The 19416-nt window shown below is 46.3% G+C and overlaps 1 protein-coding gene across 2 annotated transcripts in view; it reads right to left on the bottom strand.

The window, feature by feature from the left end:
- The window catches only part of LOC123995279 (1-phosphatidylinositol 4,5-bisphosphate phosphodiesterase beta-4-like), a 216516-nt gene that overhangs the window by 166283 nt on the left and 30817 nt on the right, over positions 1-19416 (bottom strand). For both annotated transcript variants that reach the window (XM_046298780.1, XM_046298782.1), the window contains exon 3: positions 12665-12727. The gene's annotated coding sequence lies outside the window, so the exon portion shown is untranslated. The remainder of the gene's footprint in view (positions 1-12664; positions 12728-19416) is intronic.

The raw sequence follows: 19416 nt of genomic DNA, 5'->3' as shown, positions 1-19416 counted from the left end.
ATATGAGGAAGCGTATGGCGCTTCATCACTGTGACTACGGTGGGAGACGAGGAGATATGAGGAAGCGTATGTAGCGCTTGGCATCACTGTGACTACGGTGGGAGACGAGGAGATATGAGGAAGCGTATGTAGCGCTTGGCATCACTGTGACTACGGTGGGAGACGAGGAGATATGAGGAAGCGTATGTAGCGCTTGGCATCACTGTGACTACGGTGGGAGACGACTGTGACTGTGACTACGGTGACTACGGTGGGAGACGAGGAGATATGAGGAAGCGTATGCGTATGTGAGCGCTATGGCTTCACTGTGACTACGGTGGGAGACGAGTGACTACGTGACTACGGTGGGAGACGAGGGAGAGGAAGCGTATGTAGCGCTTGGCTTCACGAGGAAGCGTAGGTGAGATATGAGGAAGCGTATGAGCGTGACTACGGTGGGAGACGAGGAGATATGAGGAAGCGTATCAACTACGCGTATGAGGAAGCGTAGCGCTTGGCTTCACTGTGACTACGGTGGGAGAGATATGAGCGCTTGGCTTCACTGTGACTACGGTGGGAGACGAGGAGATATGAGGAAGCGTATGTAGCGCTTGACTGTGACTACGGTGGGAGACGGGAGATATGAGGAAGCGTATGTAGCGCTTGGCTTCACTGTGACTACGGTGGGAGACGAGGAGATATGAGGAAGCGTATGTAGCGCTTGGCATCACTGTGACTACGGTGGAGACGAGGAGATATGAGGAAGCGTATGTAGCGCTTGGCTCACTGTACTACGGTGGGAGACGAGGAGATATGAGGAAGCGTATGTAGCGCTTGGCTTCACTGTGACTACGGTGGGAGACGAGGAGATATGAGGAAGCGTATGTAGCGCTTGGCATCACTGTGACTACGGTGGGAGACGAGTGACTACGGTGGGTGACGAGGAGATATGAGGAAGCGTATATGGCATCACTGTGACTACGGTGGGAGACGAGGAGATATGAGGAAGCGTATGTAGCGCTTGGCTTCACTGTGACTACGGTGGGAGACGAGGAGATATGAGGAAGCGTATGTAGCGCTTGGCTTCACTGTGACTACGGTGGGAGACGAGGAGATATGAGGAAGCGTATGTAGCGCTTGGCTTCACTGTGACTACGGTGGGAGACGAGGAGATATGAGGAAGCGTATGTAGCGCTTGGCTTCACTGTGACTACGGTGGGAGACGAGGAGATATGAGGAAGCGTATGTAGCGCTTGGCATCACTGTGACTACGGTGGGAGATGAGGAGATATGAGGAAGCGTATGTAGCGCTTGGCATCACTGTGACTACGGTGGGAGATGAGGAGATATGAGGAAGCGCTTGGCTTCACTGTGACTACGGTGGGAGACGAGGAGATATGACGAAGTGTATGTAGTACTTGGCTTCAGTGCGACTACGAGGAAAGACCGGTATGTTTACTGTGTCTAAAATGTTGGCAGCGGACAGCATGAAGCCAAATAAATGAAGGCGTCACTTAAAGACATTACACCCCAATCACGCTGATAAGCCGCTTGAGTTTTTTCAGCGAAAACGTGCCGAATATTGCCAACAATCGTCCCACTTTGTGAATGCTACTTCAGTAAACCAGCGAGCACTGTTAGCATCCTATAAGGTGGCGTACTAAATTGCTCAGTGCAACAACAAAAAAACGTCCATAGCAGAGGAGCTGATACTGCCTGCAGCATTAGACATGGTCTCTGTCATGCTGGATGACACAAGTGCTGCAAAAATAAAAACTATCCCTCTGTCCAATGATACTGTCGCCAGACGTATAAATGACATTGCTAACGACCTTAAAGAACAGCTGGTACATAAACTCAAAGACAAACGTTTTGCCTTACAGTTCGATGAAGCAACTGAGAGCAACAAAGACTGTTAGTTTATCCCTGTGTGAGGATCTACTTTTTCTACTTTTTTGTAAATATGTCAGAGACAGAGCCACAGCTGAAGAGCTATTCAAAATGATGGACTGCTTCCTGACTGAGAATGGGCTAAAGTGGGAGAACTGCATTGGTGTTTGCAGTGATGGTGCACAGACCATGGCAGGGGCGAGAAAAGGACTTCGGGCACTCATCAAGAAGGACTCACCTAATGCTGAGTGGACACACTGTGTTATACACAGAGAAGCACTGGCATCAAGGCACCTTTCCTCTGAATGAAGTGAGGTTATGACTGACATTGTAGGTGTAGTCAATTTTATAAAGACCAGAGCACTAAAAACAAGAGTCTTCTCTGTTATCTGTGAGGAGATGGGAGCTGAACATCAAGCTGTGCTGTTTCACAGTGAAGCACGGTGGTTGTCGAGGAAAAGTCTTGTCCCGAGTTTTTGAGCTCAGAGAGCAGATAAGAATGTTTTCGGAGCAGGAACACAAGTATGACCTCACAGAAAAATTTAGTGATGCGAACTTCCTGGCAAAACTGGCCTACCTGAGTGACATATTTGGAAAGCTAAATTAACTAAATCTACAGCTTCAAGGGAAAGATAAACACCTCCTTCAGGTCACAGACAAGATCAGCTCTTTCACTCGAAAGCTTTATGTGGGGCAGGCGACTTGATGAAGGAAATACTGATTCATTCGAGACACTACTGACTATGACACTACTGACTATGATGCCACCTCAGTGATTCCATTTATTAAGGAGCATATTTATTTCATCACTGATGGAATTCTTTAAAACTACTTCCCTGAAAACAGTTCCCAATATGACTGGGTGAGAGATCCTTTCAACACACCAGCTCCAACTGGTTTCTGCAGAGGAGGACCAGTTCATTGATATGACGTCTGACTCCACATTGAGACTGAGGTTCACATCCCAGACACTGAGTGAATTCTGGATGAGTGTAGAGAGGCAGTATCCACTCTTAGGACAGAGGGCCATGGGCATTCTTCTTCCTTTTGCAACATCTTATCTTTGTGAGATAAGCTTCTCTGCTGTTGTAGAACTGAAGACCAAGTACAGGTCCCAGCTAAACATTGAGCAGGAGCTGAGAGTTGCAGTATCATGCTTCGAAAAGCTGTGCTCTGCAAAACGTGCTCATTGTAGCCATTAATCCTGACTTCCTCATTTAGATTTTTTTTTAAATCAGCACAAATTGTTTTATTAATTTTTGTTTTATAGGTCAAAGTGTTTCATATATTGTGCTCCTGAGTTAATGTTGCTGATCAATTTTAATGTATTATTAGTTATTGATTATATTTAATTATATTTTTCAGTATCAAATGGTCAAAAAATGTTTACAGTTTAAATAAGTTTGAATTTTTCTTCAGGAAAATTGATGCACTTTAAGTATTTTCTGTTACAGACTAAAAAACTGTTAATAAAGTTATTCTTTGTTGTAAGTTGATCTATATTTCTTTCCTTTTTATTTTTTTTTAATGTTAATGTTAATAAGGATTTGATGTTATGCAGAGGTGTACTTCTTGACTTCTTCCTAGGGGGGCGTAACAGAAAATAATTCAGAAGCACTGGACTAGAGGAACAGTTCAGAGTGGATGGCAGGTAGCCTGGTGGTTAAGAGCGTTGGGCCAGTAACCGAAAGGTCGCTGGAAAGGCACTTAACCCTAGTTGCTCTAGTTGGAGAAATGCGTCTGCTAAATTACTAAAATGTAAATGAGTAGAGATGCAAACAACTGCATGAGAGGAGGTCTCCATTTGGGAGCTTCACTCCCCAGTGGTCTTCATATTATAGAGGGACAGTGGGAAGCATCATGGGATATGTAGTCGGAATTATGAAAATACGTAGTTGGCCCATTGTTAGAATGTTGTTACCATGGTATAATGTAACTTTGCTTTGATGCAACTTTGTTTAGATGCAACTTTGTTTAGATGCAACTTTGTTTAGATGCAACTTTGTTTAGATGCAACTTTGTTTAGATGCAACTTTGTTTAGATGTAACTTTGTTTAGATGTAACTTTGTTTAGATGTAACTTTGTTTAGATGTAACTTTGTTTAGATGTAACTTTGTTTAGATGTTACCCTGTGTACAATGTTGCATCATTCTGAGCTGTGTGTCATGTAGCGGAAACGTTCTATCTTTCATTTAGACCAGATAAGGAGGGCTAGAGTTCAGCTCATGCCGGTACACACACACACACTCATTGCTGGGTTCTCCTCAATCAGGCCTGCCCAAACATGGTCAAAATCCCACAGAACAAGTGACACACACGCAGTGACAAACAAGACACACACACGCACGCACACAATGGGCAATTGACCTCCCAGCCCCAGTAGAAACAGTGAAGGCTGGGTACAGCCTGGATTCCAACTGAGAACTTCATTATCCCCTAGATATACTTACCCTGCAGCCCCATGGACAAAGTCATTAGTGGACTACGCTATTGGACAGACAGATGTGCTACAGACTGCTGCAGGTCTGTCCCATTCCTTTTCTCTCCCTCTCCCTTCCCCCTCTCTCTCTCCCCCTTTGCTTCCAGTTTCAGCATGACCCCCTCAGAGAGAGAGAGGATGTGTAGGTGTGTCTGTTTGAAAGACAGCGAGACAGAATTGAGAGAGAGAGAGAGAGAGAGAGAGAGAGAGAGAGAGAGAGAGAGGATGTGTAGGTGTGTCTGTTTGAAAGACAGCGAGACAGAATTGAGAGAGAGAGAGGATGTGTAGGTGTGTCTGTTTGAAAGACAGCGAGACAGAATTGAGAGAGAGAGAGAGAGAGAGAGATGTGTAGGTGTGTCTGTTTGAAAGACAGCGAGACAGAATTGAGAGAGAGAGAGGATGTGTAGGTGTGTCTGTTTGAAAGACAGCGAGAGAATTGAGAGAGAGAGGATGTGAGGTGTGTCTGTTTGAAAGACAGAGAGACAGAATTGAGAGAGAGAGAGATGTGTAGGTGTCTGTTTGAAAGACAGCGAGACAGAATTGAGAGAGAGAGAGAGAGAGAGAGAGAGAGAGAGAGAGAGAGAGAGAGAGAGAGAGAGAGAGAGAGAGAGAGAGAGAGAGAGAGAGAGAGAGAGAGAGAGAGATGATGTGTAGGTGTCTGTTTGAAAGAAGCCAGAGAGAGAGAGAGAGAGAGAGAGGGAGCTCTCTCGTTCCAGAGAAAACTCCACGAAACTTCAGAATTCTCCCTGTCCAAATAAGTAGGTATAAAAGAGGACATGTGTGCATTGCTGATTCTTACCAGCCAGGTGAATACAGCCTATTGGACAACTTCTGAACTAAAACATGGACATAAGGCGAGACAGACGAAGAGAGGGGGGACAGGGTTGAGGCAAGGGGAGAGGAGGAGATAGGGACAGGGGGCTGGGGTTAAATGCTTCCCCAGAATGAGGGCTGTCCACAGGGGGAGACTGACCCCGAGCGAAGCTTCTGGTTAATGTCTGTGATGTGTGGGTTTATTACGTTGTAGACAGATCAAATGGTAGTTATACACATAACTAACTAAAGTAGTTGTTATATAGATCAGATCCTAGATTTCTCGGCAGATAACCTAGTGGTATGTGATCAATGGTGATCCACTGGTGGCTAAATGTGAGTGGAATTTAAGCACCATTACTGTCAGCGTCTTTTACTAATGTCAGCCAAATGCTACCATACTGATCACCATTACCTACACTGTATTTGATAAGAACTACAGGAATGACAAACATGACCTACATGTTAATACAAATGTGAGCTCCACTTCAGCAAACACTGCCTGAATAATAAACCTGTTTCTAGGTATTGTTTTTCCATTTTGTTTCACAGAAGAGACAGCAAACAGTAGAGATAAAGACAGAGAAAAAGAGAGGGATAATAGAGCGGTAGACATGCGGAGATATAAAAGAGAGATAAAGACAGAGATAAAGAGAGGGATAAAGCGGTAGACATGCAGAGGACAATGAAATGGAGGGAACAGAGATAAAAACCTTTCTTGACAAACAAGCCTCGTCTACAGACGTTGCTCCTCTATGACGCCACTGGTCTCCATAGTAACCTGTTGGCCTGTAATAGCTCTCCCTGCAGCCACCGCATCCACCTGAAGGGACTGATTGGCTGAGTCCGTCTCACACAACGAGTTGGTCTCCTGATAGCAGTGTTCAGACCGACTGGGATCCCAGTGTATTAATAGAGACCCCTGTCACACTAGGGAGTTTCTACACACACACATACACACACACACACACACACACACACGGAATGTGACAAATGTAAAAATATAAATATATATATATATATATTTGAACGACAAGAAAAACTCATAAAATGACGAGTGAATTCCCAATGCAGATAGTCCTGCGTATGACCGCTAGCAGACAGCCAGTCATCACTACCCACCTTCCTGCTGTACCCCACCCTCTCAGCAATGATGACAGTTAAAGCTGTTTTTAGGTTCTCTGATGTGTGCCTCTCCTGCATGTTCTAAGTGGTCAGTACATGTCTCATCAATGTGATGGCTCGTTGCAGTAATGTATGACAGTTAAAGCTGTTTTTAGGTTCTCTGATGTGTGCCTCTCCTGCATGTTCTAAGTGGTCAGTACATGTCTCATCAATGTGATGGCTCATTGCAGTAATGTATGACAGCGTGTTGGTGTTCCTAGACGTCCAACAATCTTTTGTTGGGGTGTTTGAGCCGACACGGTTTTCCGACATGGCATCTTGTAGTCGGGTTCTAGATATGCCATTGGGGCATAGAAGCCAACATCCTCTACCATTGATAATGGCTGCATATCAACTACAATCATGGCTGTAATCAGCACTGTGATTTTCTCACTCTGTCCCTTATCGCACTGCTTTCGTGTGAAGATCCGGTCTGTCTGTTGTTGGGGGCCTGCCAGCAGTGACTTGGGTCTCAGGGTCCCTCTAGAGTTGGGCCCTATCCAGATTTCCATACTGTGCCTGTGCCATCCCGGGATACACGGTATTACCGGTAGTGAATACAAAGGGCACATTAAAAAAAATACAAAGTATAAAAAAGCACCAAAAACATCACTTATTAGAATGCTAACAAGTAAATGCTAATTTACTACTAGGACAGACAACCCAGCTCAAAAGTTATGTAAGAGTTATGCATCTCAAAACACTGTTTGCAGAACGCACACAACAAATATTAGGCAGCAGGGATATTAATCAAGGAGGGTATTGTCTCTGCTGCTGTTACCAAGAAGCTTGATCTTGCAAGCTAACTTTAGCCACTTAGCTACAGTGGTTGGTCCTTTAAAAGTCGCAGCATACTGCGGCGCAGCTTGCATGGTGCCGCAGAATTCTATGGCACGTTATTTAAGTGTGAACCACTTTTACCATTAATGCTAGTTAGTACTAGCTTGACCACCAGAGGGCATCTTTGAGAAGCATTTGATAGCCTTCTGTTACATCTGCTCCTGCCACACCCTCTACTGCTCATCATGTGTCTCCTTGACCTGCCGCCACTCCCCCAGTGCTCTCTCCCTCTCGCTCTGTGTGTGATTGTGTGGGCGGAAACAGGTGTGCTGGAGTCAGAGCAGATCTCCACCAGCTGTAACCTGTTCCATAATCAATACCTCTACAAATACTCATGTCCTGGCAATTCCACACTGCCAGATCATAATCTCTGCTCAGTCAGTCTACGTTTCTAGCCGTTTGTTACTATCTAGAGCCTGTTATCCCGTTGTTCCTGTTTTCTTTGCCTGACAGTTTTCCGCTACATTTCTGCCCGCTCTGACTCTGGTCCCTGTCTCCAGTCCCACATCTCGTCATCCTGCTACTCTGCCCTGGATTCCTCACTCTACTGCTCCCTTGGATGCATGCTTACACTGTCCCAACCCCTCTCGCTCAAGCCTCAGCACCTGGTTTCCTGCAACCCGCCCAAGCTTCCCCTGGCCTGCACTCCATCTTCCCCCTGTGTTTCAATAAATACCTTGGTTACTTCATCCCAGTCTCCTCATCTGCTCTTGGGTGTCCCTGTTCCACTCTGCGTAACACCTTCAATAGTGGCTGTACTAGAGAATGCAGGCACGCGGGAGACTGGTGTTCAACTCCCCAATGGGGAGGAAGGAGTAGGCTGTCCTTGTATATAAGAATTTGTTCTTAACTGATTACATGTGTGTTATGTCATAGATGCGATGTCTTCACTATTATTCTACAATGTAATAGTAAAAATAAAGCAAAACCCTGGAATGAGTAGGTGTGTCCAAACATTTGACTGGTACTTGCTTAATTCATTTTATGTTGTTTCTATTCCAAGAAAAACTAACATGCCCGGTCGGGAGTGGGCTACAGTACTAAGGTAAGAGCAAAATCATCCTATAATCCTAGTATTAAGTAATACTGAAGTCGTTCACAATTATCAGTCTCTATTCAGGTTTATGTACCCCATTCATTGTCAGTTAGAGACATAGTAGGACCCAAAAACATAATCAGTGCTCTAACTCCCCCTTGTGGTGGTCTGGAGCAATAAAGTGGTGACGCAGGGTACCGTACTAAACCACAAATTACCTCTAAGTGCCACAGCACAATCGCAAAACTTTTAGTGAAGCAACCATTGTAACATTAGCAAGTTAGCAAAACCCAGCTGGAGAGAATTTATTTGGAACATCTTAGATAGTTAACTTAATAGTTATAAGATACTGTTTTTGCTGGCAAACAGAAGTGAATTTCAAACAAGTATAACTTCATCACCTCACTTAAGTTGTGCTGCAGGAGGGACTCACCTCACAAAGCTCCCATTGTTTACAAAGAAGCACAATGAGTACAAACATATGACTGGCTCAAACCCGGTAAGCTTCATAATGAAATGCCTCAATGAAAAAGCCTCATAATGAAAAAGCCTCAATGAAAAGCCTCAATGAAAAATTATTAAATTAAATTGGGGAAATGAAGAACGCAATCTGCATTATCTATTACCTAGTGCACAAGTTGACTGCATGTATTTCTTTAAAAAGTAATAATAACAAAATGCTAAAAAAATGCTAACAAGTAATGAGGAATCCTCAGACAACGTTAACTAAATGTTAATGAGTGTATTGTATTCTGTACAGTTTATGACCTAAACAATACAAATATACAAGTAACTCAAAAATGCTACTCAAAGTTTGCTGCACGAGCAACATGAATACTAGCCAGCAAGGCTCTTGATCCAGGAGGGGATTCTGCTGTTACCAAGCGAATGCTTGATTTTGAAAGAAGCTAAACACTTAGCTAGATAGCTAACTAGCCTCTAAATGCACAACAGCAGAGCATTTAGCATATTTTAGACAGCTAACTTAATAGTTATAAGATATTTTACATTTATTTAACTAGGCAAGTCAGTCAAGAAAAAAAATCTTATTTTCAATGACGGCCTAGTGGGTTAACTGCCACCACGTGACACGTGACTGGGGACTACCATAAACTACATAATGTGACAGATTAAATGAAGAACACAATGTTCTTTATCTCCTAACTTATTGCACAAGTTGACAGCTGGTATTTACTTAAAAAATAGCTACAAATACTCAAAGAAATAGTTATTAACGGTATTGAAAAACCATCCAGCGTCTTTTTCCAAATATCCCGGTATACGGTATATACAGGATATACCGCCCAAGCATAGGTGCCTCCCTTTCAGATGGTTAAGCACAGCACCTGTACTGCCACTGTAGGTTAATTCCATCTTGCACAATTTGCATTTCACCACCTTCTTATTGAACTTATCTTCTCTTACTAACATTATAGCATCGTTAGCTATTTGTTTAAGAAATCCACTCCCTATCACATCTCCTCACATCTCTCTCCATCGCTCATATGACTTGCTGCTATTTACACTACTGCTACTATGAGAACTAGCTCAATGGCAATAACATTTGCTACAATGCCATAAATGTGCATAATATCTAACAAGGAAAATATGAAATGACAATGCACGTTCTGTCTGAACAAATGTGTGCGTTCTCACTTCTCAAACTACGGGAAGATTTCAGAAAGGCTGATCTGAAGAATTCTTGGTCCACAATCTTACAGGATCATTCTTAGGTTGCTAAACCTATTGCTAACCTTTATTACGCATTTTAAAACACTTCCATCTTTCCCATTTTTGACAATCATCTACAGTTGAAGTCGTAAGTTTACATACACTTAGGTTGGAGTTATTAAAACTCATTTTTCAACCACTCCAAACATATCTTGTTAACAAACTATAGTTTTGGCAAGTCGGTTAGGACATCTACTTTGTGCATTACACAAGTCATTTTTCCAACAATTGTTTACAGACAGATTATTTCACTTATAATTCACTGTATCACAATTCCAGTGGGTCAGAAGTTTACATACACTAAGTTGACTGTGCCTTTAAACAGCTTGGAAAATTCCTCAAAATGATGTCATGGCTTTAGAAGCTTCTGATAAGCTAATTGACATCATTTGAGTCAATTGGAGGTGTACCTGTGGATGTATTTCAAGGCCTACCTTCACACTCAGTGCCTCTTTGCTTGACGTCATGGGAAAAGAAATCAGCCAAGACCTCAAAAAAACATTGCAGACCTCCACAAGTCTGGTTCATCCTTGGGAGCAATTTCCAAATGCCTGAAGGTACCACGTTCATCTGTACAAACAATAGTACACAAGTATAAACACCGTAGGACCACGTAGCCGTCATACCACTCAGGAAGGAGACGAGTTCTGTCTCCTAGAGATGAAAGTACTTTGGTGTGAAAAGTGCAATACAATCAGAACAACAGCAAAGGACCTTGTGAAGATGTTGGAGGAAACAGGTACAAAAGTATCTCTATCCACAGTAAAATGAGTCCTATATCGACATAACCTGAAAGGCCGCTAGGCAAGGAAGAAGCCACTACTCCAAAACCGCCATAAATAAGCCAGAATACGGTTTGCAACTGCACATGGGGAGAAAGATCTTACTTTTTGGAGAAATGTCCTCTGGTCTGATGAAACAGAAATAGAACTGTTTGGCCATAATGACCATCGTTATGTTTAGAGGAAAAAGGGGAATCTTGCAAGCCGAAGAACACCATCCCAACCGTGAAGCACGGGGGTGGCAGCATCATGTTGTGGGGGTGCTTTGCTGCAGGAGGGACTGGTGGTCACAAATGGGTCTTCCAAATGGACAATGACCTCAAGCATACTTCCAAAGTTGTGGCAAAATGGCTTAAGGACAACAAAGTCAAGGTATTGGAGTGCCATCACAAAGCCCTGACCTCAATCCTATAGAACATTTGTGAGCAGAACTGAAAAAGTATGCAGGGAGGCCTACAAACCTGACTCAGTTACACCAGCTCTGTCAGGAGGAATGGGCCAAAATTCACCCAACTTATTGTGGGAAGTTTGTGGAAGGCTACCTGAAACGTTTGACCCAATTTAAATAATTTAAAGGCAATGCTACAAAATACTAATTGAGTGTATGTAAACTTCTGACCCACTGGGAATGTGAAATAAAAGCGGAAATAAAGCATTCTCTTTACTATTATTCTGACCTTTCACATTCTTAAAATTAAGTGGTGATCCTAACTGACCTAAAACAGGGAATTTGTACTAGGATTAAATGTCAGGAATTGTGAAAAACTGAGTTTAAATGTAGTTGGCTAATGTGTATGTAAACTTCTGACTTCAACTGTAATTCGACAACCACCTGTCAATTTACGGATACGACTGCAGCCACACCAGTAAATAGCTAACCTTACAGAAACTCTGTTGTTACACGGCAAGTCAGATGGCTCATTGCCAAATTAATGTTAAAAATAATAACCAGCTAATGTTAGCTAGCTATGTTGGCTATTAGCTCCTATATGATATCTTAGCACCATGTTTATCTAGCCAGCTAGCTAGCAGAGTAGCTAATATTGCTAGCTAACACCACAGATGAAAGGGTTGATTATCATAATCTTTGCTAACAGGCCACAGAGCTATCTGCTTAGCTAGCTATCTTATTGCATGTCCGGGCACGACAACACAACGTCTTATTATTAGTGAATTAAACTAAACTGATATTTGCAACTGGAGTTTGATTTTGGTAACTGTGTCAATTCATCTGTTTCTAAATACTGCACCTTTCTGTTGAAGAATGAGCTAACTTGCTGCTAGGTAATGATGTTGATTTTCCCAACAAGACATTCCTCTGCATTGTGCAGTGCTTGTAGCTCAGGCGGTAAGTGGCGGTTGGCATAGCAGCCGTTTTGCTATGTAGAGGGACTATCAGCAAAGCCGATAGAGAAGGGAGATAGTCGATAGACTAGAAAGGGCCAATATCGGCCCGATATATCGGCATGGACGATTTTCCACCAGTGGGCCTCATGTTTGATTTCCTCCCTTCTTCAATGTCTTTCTCTCCTTTCACCAAATACTGAGTGTTTATCTGACCTCTGTGGATTTCTGCAGATGTTCACAAACAACTCTTGGTAGCAATGGAAGTTTACGTGAAATATCTCCTGTTTATTTCTAATCCTAAAACACTACTACAGTTGGAGTAGTAAGTGGGTACAGTTGCAGTAGTGTAGTGACTAAGTAGTTGAGTAATAATAGATTCAGAGTATTAAATAGTCACATGTACAGAGGTTGCAGGTGTGATTGCAGGGTACAGTGAACATCTTAGGCTCTGAGTGAATAGTAGTGAGTAGTAGTGAGTAGAGTATAGCTGTAGTAATAACTGACAAGTGAAGAATAGTAGGAGCAAGTACAGTAGTGGTATAGTATAGTATATGATAGGACAGCATAGCATATCATAGTTATATCTATAGTATAGTTCTTACCGGACAGACGGAAGGGCTCTGAACTGGGAGGAGGCGACACAGTGGAGGGCACTGGACCACGGTCTGTATGGAGAGAGAGAGTGTAGTTACAGTAATAACACATCTCATTATTGAGGAGGGCTCTAATGCCTCCAGGGGAAAAACACTGAAGTGAGATTAAGTTCACACATCCTGAAATACTCATTACTGCATCTGAACATTTTAATCATACCTCTCCCTCTGCCTTTCTGCAGAATCTACTTTTAATAACAAGCTGCAAGGTCATAAATGTTCCCTAACCAGGAATGACTGCTGGAAATGAGCTGGAAAATCACACAGCTAGCGCTGCATCTGCCGATTAGCAGAGGGAGAGCGAGAGAGACAGGGGTAGAGAGAGAGGAAGAGAGACAGGGGTAGAGAGAGAGGAAGAGAGACAGGGGTAGAGAGAGAGGAAGAGAGACAGGGGTAGAGAGAGAGGAAGAGAGACAGGGGTAGAGAGAGAGAAGAGAGACAGGGGTAGAGAGAGAGAGAGAGACAGGGGTAGAGAGAGAGGAAGAGAGACAGGGGTAGAGAGACAGGGGTAGAGAGAGAGGAAGAGAGACAGGGGTAGAGAGAGAGAAGAGAGACAGGGGTAGAGAGAGAGGAAGAGAGACAGGGGTAGAGAGAGAGGAGAGAGACAGGGGTAGAGAGAGAGGAGAGAGACAGGGGTAGAGAGAGAGAGACAGAGAGACAGGGGGGGTAGAGAGAGAGAGAGAGAGACAGGGGTAGAGAGAGAGAGAAGAGAGACAGGGGTAGAGAGAGAGGAAGAGAGACAGGGGTAGAGAGAGAGGAGAGAGACAGGGGTAGAGAGGAGAGAGAGACAGGGGTAGAGAGACAGAGAGACAGGGGTAGAGAGAGAGGAAGAGAGACAGGGGTAGAGAGAGAGGGGTAGAGAGAGAGGGGTAGAGAGAGACAGGGGTAGAGAGAGAGGAAGAGAGACAGGGGTAGAGAGAGAGGAAGAGAGACAGGGGAGAGAGAGAGAGGAGAGAGACAGGGGTAGAGAGAGAGAAGAGGACAGGGGTAGAGAGACAGGGGTAGAGAGAGAGGAAGAGAGACAGGGGTAGAGAGACAGGGGTAGAGAGAGAGAGAAGAGAGACAGAGAGAGAGAGGGGTAAGAGAGACAGGGGTAGAGAGAGAGGAGAGAGACAGGGGTAGAGAGAGAGCAGAGAGAGACAGACAGGGTAGGGTAGAGAGAGAGGAAGAGAGACAGGGGTAGAGAGAGAGAAGAGAGACAGGGGTAGAGAGAGAGAGAGAGAGAGACAGGGGTAGAGAGAGAGAGGAAGAGAGACAGGGGTAGAGAGAGAGGAAGAGAGACAGGGGTAGAGAGAGAGGAAGAGAGACAGGGGTAGAGAGAGAGAAGAGAGAGACAGGGGTAGAGAGAGAGGAAGAGAGACAGGGGTAGAGAGAGAGGAAGAGAGACAGGGGAGAGAGAGAGACAGGGGTAGAGAGAGAGAAGAGAGACAGGGGTAGAGAGAGAGGAGAGAGACAGGGGAGAGGGGAGAGAGAGAGAAAGAGAGACAGGGGTAGAGAGAGAGAGAGAGAGAGACAGGGGTAGAGAGAGAGGAGAGAGACAGGGGTAGAGAGAGAGAGAGAGAGAGACAGGGGTAGAGAGAGAGAGAGAAGAGAGACAGGGGTAGAGAGAGAGAGAGAAGAGAGACAGGGGTAGAGAGAGAAGGAAGAGAGACAGGGGTAGAGAGAGAGAGAGAAGAGAGACAGGGGTAGAGAGAGAGAGAGAGAGACAGGGGTAGAGAGAGAGAGAGAGAGAGACAGGGGTAGAGAGAGAGAGAAGAGAGACAGGGGTAGAGAGAGAGAGAAGAGAGACAGGGGTAGAGAGAGAGAAGAGAGAGAGACAGGGGAGAGAGAGAGAGAGAAGAGAGACAGGGGTAGAGAGAGAGAGAAGAGAGACAGGGGTAGAGAGAGAGAGAGGAAGAGAGACAGGGGTAGAGAGAGAGAGGAAGAGAGACAGGGGTAGAGAGAGAGAGAGGAAGAGAGACAGGGGTAGAGAGAGAGAGGAAGAGAGACAGGGGTAGAGAGAGAGGAAGAGAGACAGGGGTAGAGAGAGAGAGAGGAGAGAGACAGGGGTAGAGAGAGAGAGAAGAGAGACAGGGGTAGAGAGAGAGAGAGAGAAGAGAGACAGGGGTAGAGAGAGAGGAAGAGAGACAGGGGTGAGAGAGAGAGAGAGAGAGACAGAGACAGGGAGGAAGAGAGAGAGGGGGTAAGAGAGACAGGGGTAGAGAGACAGGGGTAGAGAGAGAGGAAGAGAGACAGGGGTAGAGAGAGAGAGGAAGAGAGACAGGGGTAGAGAGAGAGAGAGACAGAGACAGGGGTAGAGAGAGAGAGAGAAGAGAGACAGGGGTAGAGAGAGAGAGAGAGAGACAGGGGTAGAGAGAGAGAGAGGAAGAGAGACAGGGGTAGAGAGAGAGACAGGGGTAGAGAGAGAGAGAGAGAGACAGGGGTAGAGAGAGAGAGAGAAGAGAGACAGGGGTAGAGAGAGAGAGAGGAAGAGAGAGACAGGGGTAGAGAGAGAGAGAGGAAGAGAGAGACAGGGGTAGAGAGAGAGAGAGGAAGAGAGAGACAGGGGTAGAGAGAGAGAAGAGAGACAGAGGTAGAGACAGGGGAGAGAGAGAGAGAGGAAGAGAGAGACAGGGGTAGAGAGAGAGAGAGAGAGAGACAGGGGTAGAGAGAGAGGTAGAGAGAGAGAAGAGAGAGACAGGGGTAGAGAGAGAGAGAGAGAGACAGGGGTAGAGAGAGGGAGTAGGGGTAGAGAGAGAGAGAGAAGAGAGAGACAGGGGTAGAGAGAGAGAGAGAAGAGAGAGACAGGGGTAGAGAGAGACAGAGAGAGAGAGAGAGAGACAGGGGTAGAGAGAGAGAGAAGAGAGAGACAGGGGTAGAGAGAGAGAGAGAAGAGAGACAGGGGTAGAGAGAGAGAGAAGAGAGACAGGGGTAGAGAGAGAGAGAGAGAGACAGGGGTAGAGAGAGAGAGGAGAGAGACAGGGGTAGAGAGAGAGAGAGAAGAGAGACAGGGGTAGAGAGAGAGAGAGAGAGAGACAGGGGTAGAGAGAGAGAGAGAAGAGAGACAGGGGTAGAGAGAGGAAGAGAGACAGGGGTAGAGAGACAGGGGTAGAGAGAGAGAGAGAGACAGGGGTAGAGAGAGAGAGAAGAGAGAGACAGGGGTAGAGAGAGAGAGAGAGAGAGAGACAGGGGTAGAGAGAGAGAGAGGAGAGAGACAGGGGTAGAGAGAGAGAGAGAGAGAGACAGGGAGAGTAGAGAGAGAGAGAGAGAGACAGGGGTAGAGAGAGAGAGAGAGAGAGACAGGGGTAGAGAGAGAGAGAGAGACAGGGGTAGAGAGAGAGAGAGGAAGAGAGACAGGGGTAGAGAGAGAGAGAGGAGAGAGACAGGGGTAGAGAGAGAGAGAGAGAGAGACAGGGGTAGAGAGAGAGAGAGGAGAGAGACAGGGGTAGAGAGAGAGAGAGAGAGAGACAGGGGTAGAGAGAGAGAGAGAGAGAGACAGGGGTAGAGAGAGAGAGAGAAGAGAGACAGGGGTAGAGAGAGAGAGAGAGAGACAGGGGTAGAGAGAGAGAGAGAAGAGAGACAGGGGTAGAGAGAGAGAGAAGAGAGACAGGGGTAGAGAGAGAGGAAGAGAGACAGGGGTAGAGAGAGAGAGAGAGAGAGAGACAGGGGTAGAGAGAGAGAGGAAGAGACAGGGGTAGAGAGAGAGAGAGGAAGAGAGACAGGGGTAGAGAGAGAGAGAGGAGAGAGACAGGGGAGAGAGAGAGAGAGACAGGGGTAGAGACAGGGGTAGAGAGAGAGAGAGAAGAGAGACAGGGGTAGAGAGAGAGAGAAGAGACAGGGGTAGAGAGAGAGAGGAAGAGAGACAGGGGTAGAGAGAGAGAGAGGAAGAGAGACAGGGGTAGAGAGAGAGAGAGAGAGAGAGACAGGGGTAGAGAGAGAGAGAGGAAGAGAGACAGGGGTAGAGAGAGAGAGAGGAAGAGAGACAGGGGTAGAGAGAGAGAGAGGAAGAGAGACAGGGGTAGAGAGAGAGAGAGGAAGAGAGACAGGGTAGAGAGAGAGAGAGGAAGAGAGACAGGGGTAGAGAGAGAGAGAGAAGAGAGACAGGGGTAGAGAGAGAGGAGGAAGAGAGACAGGGGTAGAGAGAGAGAGAGAGAGAGACAGGGGTAGAGAGAGAGAGAGACAGAAGAGAGAGAGACAGGGGTAGAGAGAGAGAGAGGAAGAGAGACAGGGGTAGAGAGAGAGGAAGAGAGACAGGGGTAGAGAGAGAGGAAGAGAGACAGGGGTAGAGAGAGAGAGAGGAAGAGAGACAGGGGTAGAGAGAGAGAGAGGAAGAGAGACAGGGGTAGAGAGAGAGAGGAGGAAGAGAGACAGGGGTAGAGAGAGAGAGGAAGAGAGACAGGGTAGAGAGAGAGAGGGAAGAGAGACAGGGGTAGAGAGAGAGAGGAAGAGAGACAGGGTAGAGAGAGAGAGAGTAAGAGAGACAGGGGTAGAGAGAGAGAGAGCTCTTCAGGGGTAGAGAGAGAGAGAGCAGGGGTAGAGAGAGAGAGGAAGAGAGACAGGGTAGAGAGAGAGAGAGGAAGAGAGACAGGGGTAGAGAGAGAGAGAGGAAGAGAGACAGGGGTAGAGAGAGAGAGAGGAAGAGAGACAGGGGTAGAGAGCCTCAGGGGTCCAGAGAGAGAGAGGAAGAGAGACAGGGTAGAGAGAGAGAGAGGAAGAGACAGGGAGTGAGAGAGAGAGAGAGAGAGAAGAGACAGGGGTAGAGAGAGAGAGAGGAAGAGAGACAGGGGTAGAGAGAGAGAGGCTTTCACAGGGGTCTAGTTGGAGAGAGACAGGGGTGTTGAGAGCCAGGCAAGAGACAGCAGAGTCATGTAGAGAGAGATTTATGAGAGACAGTGAGTGAGAGAGAGGAAGAGAGACAGGGTAGAGACAGGGTAGAGAACCAGAGGGAAGAGAGACAGGGGTAGAGAGAGAGAGAGGAAGAGAGACAGGGGTTAGAGAGAGAGAGGAAGAGAGACAGGGGTAGAGAGAGTGTCATGGAAGAGACTTGGGTTTTATGAGAAAGAGAGAGAGAGAGAGGAAGAGAGACAGGGGTAGAGAGAGAGAGAGGAAGAGAGACAGGGGTAGAGAGAGAGAGAGGAAGAGAGACAGGGGTAGAGAGAGAGAGAGGAAGAGAGACAGGGGTAGAGAGAGAGAGAGGAAGAGAGACAGGGGTAGAGAGAGAGAGAGAAGAGAGACAGGGGTAGAGAGAGAGAGAGGAAGAGAGACAGGGGTAGAGAGAGAGAGAGGAAGAGAGACCATGTTTTTTAGAGAGAGAGAGAGAAGAGAGACAGGGTCTGAAAGAGAGACAGGGGTAGATTTAGACTGTTAAGAATGGACAAGAAAGTCAGCCCAGGGGTTAGAAGAGAGATGTTAGAGAGACAGGGGTAGAGAGAGAGAGAGGAAGAGAGACAGGGTAGAGAGAGAGAGAGGAAGAGAGAGCCAGGTCACCAACTCTCAGCCTGAGTACAGAGAGAGAGAGAGGAAGAGAGACAGGGGTAGAGAGACAGGAAGAGTCCATCCAGGGGTCAGGGGAGAGAGAGAGAGAAGAGAGACAGGGGTACAGAGAAGTCAGGGGTAGAGAGAGAGAGAGAAGAGAGACAGGGGAGAGAGAGAGAGAGGAAGAGAGACAGGGGTAATCTCAGGGGTAGAGAGAGAGAGAGGAAGAGAGACAGGGGTACAGACAGAGAAGTCTCTCCATCAATCTAGAGAGAGAGAGAGAAGAGAGACAGGGGTAGAGAGACAGAGAGAGGGGTAGAGAGAGACTACAGACAGAGAAGAGAGACAGGGGTCCATCAGGGGTCAGGGTAGAGAGAGAGAGAGGAAGAGAGACAGGGGTAGAGAGAGAGAGGAAGAGAGACAGGGTAGAGAGAGAGAGAGAGACAGAGAGACAGAGAGAGAGAGAGAGACAGGGGTAGAGAGAGACAGGGGTAGAGAGAGAGAGAGGAGAGACAGGGGTAGAGAGAGGAGAGACAGGGGTAGAGAGAGAGAGGAAGAGAGACTCCATCAATCTCAGGGGTCTACAGACAGAGAGCTCTCTCCATCAATCTCTCTACAGACAGAGAGAGAGAGAGAGAGGAAGAGAGACAGGGGTAGAGAGAGAGAGAGGAAGAGAGACAGGGGTCTCAGGGGTAGAGAGAGAGAGAGGAAGAGAGACAGAGAGAGAGGAAGAGAGACAGGGGTAGAGAGAGAGAGAGGAAGAGAGACTAGAGAGAGAGAGAGGAAGAGAGACAGGGGTAGAGAGAGAGAGAGGAAGAGAGACAGGGGTAGAGAGAGAGAGAGGAAGAGAGACAGGGTAGAGAGACAGAGAGAGAGAGAGAGAGGAAGAGAGAGAGAGAGAGAGAAGAGAGACAGGGGTAGAGAGAGAGGAAGAGAGACAGGGGTCCATCAATCTAGAGAGAGAGAAGAGAGACAGGGGTACAGACAGAGAGAGAGAGGAAGAGAGACTCTCCATCAATCTAGAGAGAGAGAGAAGAGAGACAGGGGTACAGACAGAGAAGAGAGACTCTCCAGAGATCAGGGGTAGAGAGAGAGGAAGAGAGACAGGGGTAGAGAGAGAGAGAAGAGAGACAGGGGTAGAGACAGAGAACAGGGGTCTCCATCAATCTCTCTACAGACAGAGAACTCTCTCCATCAATCTAGAGAGAGAGAGAGAAGAGAGACAGGGGTAGAGAGACAGACAGAGA

This window comes from Oncorhynchus gorbuscha, linkage group LG14, assembly GCF_021184085.1.
Source record: "Oncorhynchus gorbuscha isolate QuinsamMale2020 ecotype Even-year linkage group LG14, OgorEven_v1.0, whole genome shotgun sequence".
Lineage (NCBI taxonomy): Eukaryota > Metazoa > Chordata > Actinopteri > Salmoniformes > Salmonidae > Oncorhynchus > Oncorhynchus gorbuscha.
Note: the sequence above shows the minus strand (reverse complement) of the source record. Positions and strands in the feature narration are given on the sequence as shown.